This window comes from Lissotriton helveticus, chromosome 10, assembly GCF_964261635.1.
Source record: "Lissotriton helveticus chromosome 10, aLisHel1.1, whole genome shotgun sequence".
In the NCBI taxonomy this organism is placed as follows: domain Eukaryota; kingdom Metazoa; phylum Chordata; class Amphibia; order Caudata; family Salamandridae; genus Lissotriton; species Lissotriton helveticus.
This window is the reverse complement of record NC_136071.1, coordinates 85035489-85041804: the sequence shown is the minus strand read 5'-3', so window position 1 is coordinate 85041804 and position 6316 is coordinate 85035489.

Sequence of the window (6316 nt, the reverse complement as noted above, 5' to 3'; positions counted from 1 at the left end):
AAATTAAGGGAGGTGTTTCGCCCAGGCATAAAGCCTGATTGGTCTGGGTGCACCAGTGTTGTGAGGTGAGGTTGTAGACGTAGAGCCAGGAGTTTCGCTAGCACTTTTGCATCTGCATTCATTAGCGAGATCGGCCGGTATGAGGATGTCAGGTCAGGTGGCTTACCAGGCTTGTGTATAGTGACAATAGTGGCTAACCTCTGATCTGGCGAGAGGGAGCCCCGTTCCAAGCAGTCAGCATACATGGGAAGCATATGTTGGGTAAGGGTCGGCGACATTGTCTTATATAGTTCGATTGGTAGGCTGTTGGGTCCCATTGCCTTTCCAGTGTGTAGGGCTGCCAGGGCCACCCCCAACTCCTCCCCCGTCAGGTCCTCCTCTAGTGACTGCGCATCTTCCTGCGAGAGTGTGGAGAGAGGAATGTCATGTAGGAATTGTGTGCAGTTGTCTTCCGACACTTCCGCACGTGCTGTATACACTGATTCATAGTAGGAAGCCAGTTCCTCCACTATTTCAGGGGGAGAGGTTGTGTGCGTACCGTCTGAGAGTGTTAATGCGGCTATCCATCTACTCGCCCTTTCTTTCCTTTCAATCCATGCAAGCATTTTCCCAGTGTTATCTCCTAATTCATAGACCCTGTGTAACGTATCAGTTAACCTTGTCTTTGTCATGGCCTCTGAGTATGCTCTGAATTCCTGAGAAGCTAACGTCAGCGTGTGTGCTGTGTCCTCCGTGGGGTCAGAGGCGTGTGCCAACTCCGCGGTCTGGACCGCTGTTTCGAGCGACTCTACGGTTGCCCTCTGTGCCTTTTTATGCCTAGTGATAGTGGAGATGGCTTGCCCCCTGATCACTGTTTTGTACGCCTCCCATAGTACCGACGGTGATTCGACCGAGCCCACATTGTCTTCGAAGTAATTCGTGGCAGCTGTTTTGAGCTCTTTAGCAATGGTACGATTTTTAAGATACCCAGGATAGACCGGATAAATCCGTTGTCGTCTGGTGGGGTGCACTGTGTAGGTGAGTAGCACTGGGGAATGGTCAGATATCCCCCGCGGTGTATGTTCTATGGATGCAATCTTTTCCGGGGGAACGGCTAGTGTCAGTAAGTAGTCTAACCGGGAAAGACTACCATGTACCCCCGAAAGAAATGTGTAATGTCGATCCCGGGGATGTTTGAGTCTCCATACCTCTAACAGTCCCAACGCATCTAAGAATTCTCGGAACAGGTGGTCTGCTCTGGTAGCCTCTCGAGGAGGCTGTCGATCCATGGCAGCGTCTGGCACCGCATTGAAGTCGCCTCCAATAATTAGTTCCCCCTCTGGGAGTCCAAGCAGTAAGTTACCTAGGTCTTGGAAGGCTCCTTGATGCAACGCAGGGGGGATGTATACTGTTAGTATATTATATGGCCGTCCCTCCCACTGGCAACTGATCGCTGCAAAGCGTCCCTGGTCGTCAGCCCATGTGTGCTTGATAAGTAGGGGTGCATTTTTGGAAACCAGGATACCAACCCCACGTGAACCAGAGGAGAATTCTGCATGTGTGACCATTTTAAACCCCCAACGGTTAAGGGCCTTACAGGCTGTTCCCACCAGATGTGTCTCCTGGAGCAATACTATTGTCGGTGCCTTTCTCTTAAGAAATTGGAGGACCAAACCCCGTTTAATTTTGTGGCCCAGCCCATTGACATTCCAGGAGATGATAGTAAGCGGGGCAGTAACCAGCGATTGTGAGTGGGGGTGGGACGTTAAAAGGTCTTGGTCAGCCATGACTGTAGGTGCTCTTGCGTGTCAGTGACTTTGAATATAGCATTCGGACCGGGGGCCAGCAACATGGAGTATGGGAAGCCTTGACTGTGGCGATGAAGAGTGCCTGGCCTTGTGTAGAGGCAATACAGAGAGTGTCCTGCGCCAGTGTGCAGAGTCAGCCTATACAGGAACCTGTGACTATTGGAACTTCGGGACCTAACTAAAGAGCAAACACTGTTTACTAAGTGCCGGGGCGTTAGTGTCCCCGAATAAGAAACTCGGACAGGGGTCCCGTACCATCTATCGTATCGAGTAGTGCCTAGAGCGGTTTCAAAACCCTCCCCCTGTCGAGCTAGGTGGCCTATAGAGAGTACTAGGCTTACCAGGAAGCCTCACCTGTGCTGGCGATGAAGATCCAGCAGTGTGTACTGGTTCCAGATTAAGTGTCCTGTGGTCGTGTGTACATATAACCCTAGGAAAAGCATGAGACCTAAAAGAGAACAATAGAACTTGGCAAACAATCCCCCCCGCCCATCCCCCCTCCCTGCCTCCCTGCTACACGGACATATAACCGCCCGCTTCCCCAACTTAGCAGAGTGCCTGCTCCCATTTCCCCCCAATGTACTTGCTTGCGGGGTAAGTGTTCCGTGGTACTAGTGACCCCATCAGTCACAGTCTGCTCTTCCCGTTTCTATTTCAGCGGCAGCCCTTGCATCTCTCGTGGCCACCCATGGATCTTACTGTGCCAGTAAGGGACTCATGTTTTAGGTCATTGTTCGTCGGTTTCCGGTCTCTCTTCCAGCTCCTTGTCAGGATTTTCCCCGGCCGATGCTGGTGTAGCTTCTGTATTCTCGAACCGTTGGTTTTGTTGGCCTCTGCCCGTGCGTCTAGTCTCTTCCACCCGTCGCCAACCGTCCAGCCAGTCCCACGCCGCCTCCGGGGTATCAAAAAACCAGGATTTATGATTATCCACGATCCTCAGTTTCGCCGGGAACAGCATCGAGTAGGGCAATTCCTTTGCTCTCAAGGCCTTTTTTACCTCCATGAAGGTTTTGCGGCGTCGGGCCACCTCGGCAGTATAGTCAGGGAAGAAGGCCAACGTAGAGTTTTGTATTTTGATGGGCGGGGCATTCCGGGCCGCTTGAAGTATGACATCCCTGTCCCGGAAATTAAATAGCCTGGCCAGTACAGGTCTTGGTGCTGCACCCGGTTTCGGAGTTCCACCTGGGACCCTGTGTGCTCTTTCCACTGAGAAGAAGTTCGATAGACCTTTTGGTCTCAGTTCGGTCTTGATAAGGTCTTCTATGTAAAGGTCCATCGCCCGTTTGCCTTCCGATTCTGGTATTCCTAGGATTCGGACATTGTTACGCCTAGCCCGCCCCTCCTGATCGTCCAGCTTGTCCTGCAGTTTCTTAGTGACCGCTTCCATCCGCTCCATGGCCAGCTGTAGTTCGGAGGTGTCCTCAACCAGGGATTTCGTGACCACCTCAACCTGTGCCACCCTCTCGGTCATCTTGTGAAGGTCCGCCCTCAGTAAGCCCACATCCGAGGAGATGGCCCCCACTGTAGTTTGGACATTAGTGAGCGTCCTCATTAAGTCCTCAAGTGTCACCTTCTTCCCTCCGTCACCTTCGGGGCTTTTGCCTGTGGACGTGCGCCCCTCCGGGTGTTGCGATGGGTTCTTCTCGAACGCGAATTTGTCCAGTCTTGACTGAGCAGCGTTGTGCCGCGTTCCTTTTCCCGCCATCCCGCCGTCCCTCCGTGGGCCGTTAGGCGTGTCAGCTCCGGCTAGAGCCCCGATAGCGTCTTGGCTCCCTGAGGTCCGGACGTGCAATTATGACGGGCCGTCGAGGAGGCAGGCCCGTTGAGGCGTCAGGGGTAGGCTCTGAGAATGGCGCAATGGGTGGGATCCCCCAATGCCGAGGCTGGCCAACGCAGTCAACAGAGACGATCAGGGGTGAGACGAGGCTCGGGCAGATGTGGATCCCAGTGCAGAGCGTCACGTGGTTTTTAGGCCTCTATGCGACAGCGTTCTCACTGTCACCCTGGGCGATCTATGTCCCTGGGGGATGAGGGTGTACGCAGTGGTCAGTACTTGAAGTCCACGTTGTGGGAAACCCTCACTGGTACAATGCACCCCTTCGAGGCTGCAGAGGGTCCGCAGTATGTGAAGGTGGCCGTGTCACAGACCCGACACGCCGGCGGCCCCTGTCCGGGGTTTATCGTCACCTGTCTGTCTCCGAGCACAAGCCCGGAAAGCCGTCACCTCACCAGCGCGGTCCCCAGTCGTGCAGCAGCGCAGGTGAGGTCGGCGATGAAGGAGGGGCGGTGCGTCTTGCAGCAAGTGTTCGGGTTCGCCCCGGCGCCGTGGTATTGGGTTTCTCCCCGCCCGCCGGTAGTATAGGTGACAGCAGGTGCGGCGGGGGGTGGATCAGGCGCAGCCTCCAAGCCACAGCGGCAGCCTCACCCGTCGCCACTGATGTCTCCGACCCCCCTGCCTCCGGGTGCCCCTCACCGGCTCCCTCGATATCAACCAGGCCAAGGGAGGGCGGGTGTGGGGGATCCACCGACCCACCTCAGAAGCGCGCCGCCACAGGTGTCCTTGGCCGTCGTCCGATGCAGGCTGTTTCTTCCGGGCGACGGTCAGAGGCGCGATGCGGGAACTTCCGGTTCGTTCTCCCGGCGGTCTTCCACTTCTGGCCGGATAGTGCTTCAGGCCAGGCCGGTGCGGCCACGATGTTAGTAGGCCGCAGGCAGGCACTCCACTGCGGGGCTGATGCCGGTGTCGGATCAACACCGGGGTTTCGGCGGGAGATGCCGCTTGGAGTCTCCTCGTAAAAGCAATCACCAGAGCAGCAGAGATAACGGATAAATGCGAGGATATAGAGATGGGGTCTCGTTCACCACGGAGCTCCTCTGCTAGGCAGCCATTCCAGTCGGCTGCTAGCCACGCCCCCCCCAAGGTGCACTCTTAACTTTCGGGATGCAGACACTCCTAGCCCTTGGTGATCTGACATTCCTCAGAGTGGTGTAGGGTTGAATAAAAGGCTGTACATACAGAGGGCCACTATTTGTCAAAGATTTATAGCAGTAGCACAAAACCTTGAATGAGATCCTCTGCTTCACAGGAAGCCAGTGTAGCATAACAAGTGAAGATTCCTTCATCATTAAGTAATCATCCAGGTAGTAATGCCAGCCACCGATGCCAGTTCTGACAAGAGCAAGAAACACGGACCTCATATGAACCTGATGATTGGAGTACATAACCACGGACATACTGTCCGTCTTCATCAGCTTGCAGCATCCTATGTTGTCCTTCAGGAGGCACCTAATTGAAGAAGAGCCTGCCAAGAGTTTTAAGCAAGTTCCACGTCTAAGTTCCGCCTGTTGTCAGCTGTAGACCTATTTGTGTCTGGTACCTGCATTTTCTGGCATCCTGCTCTAATATAATATCCAGCAACAATACGAAAATAGCCCCGCCAGTCCATACATGAATGTGATGTAACCACTACTAAATTTCTTGCCTGGATTCTTCTGACAAACTAACTATCTTAGTATAGCCCTAAGATTTGTGCAAATGTTGGAGCCTCAGCCACCGACCACTCTGTAATACAGAGAACCAGGAAAAATAGGCATGTTTAGAAGACGCTTATTGTCTCCCACACCTCACCAATTGATGGTAAAATATCAAATCTGCTTTCAAGACATTGCATAGTTCCTTTTTCCTGATCTTATTCTGAGGATGTTGGAGTCAGATATCAATTCCATCATAAACCCCACAAATGCCACTGTCTGCTTTGGGTCACCTTTGATTTGTCTCTACTCACAACAAGTCCAAGGCGTTGCAGGAGGTTGACTTCCGTCCTTGGATTAAGAAAGAAACTGTTAATCAATGACTTTAAAAATCTCATCATGAGTAAATTATTACCCGAGCCCACATCATCCCCCAGATGTTCCAAGGTCAGCTTCACTTGTAAATTTGCTCCTTTGAAACTAATTGCATGAACCGTCTGTGCTGCCAAAATCAATACCATCAGGTAGCTATCTTTCAAGGCCGTCCTTGCCAACCAGTCACCCTTTTAACAAAAGGATACCCTCATCATAAAGTGCCTATAAACCAGCCACACGTTTACCTATTTCAGCTTTTTCACTGTCCTTAACCATTTTCCCGTGTAATAGTAGACAAATATTGCTTAGAAAACTAGGTAGGTGTAAGACTGACTGCCAGGTAGCCCGTTTAGCTTTTGTTCTGCGCTATTTTGTTTTACATCAACAGACGCGTACCATAGTGGAAAAAAATACAATGGGCCTTGGCCTTGTACTCTGACCCAATCTTCCTAAAACTCACCATAGTGGAAAAAAATACAAAGGGCCTCGGCCTTGTACTCTGACCCAATCTTCCTAAAACTCTACCTGGAAATCTTAAACCATTTGTTAAGAGCCATGCAGTTTCTTACAGCCTCCGGCCATTCAATCCTCTTCTATCCTTGGAATTCAAGCATCTTACTCTGCTTGAGTTAGATTTAACCAATTCCTTTTGAATTTCCTGCCACTCCCCCTTTTAGGCCGAA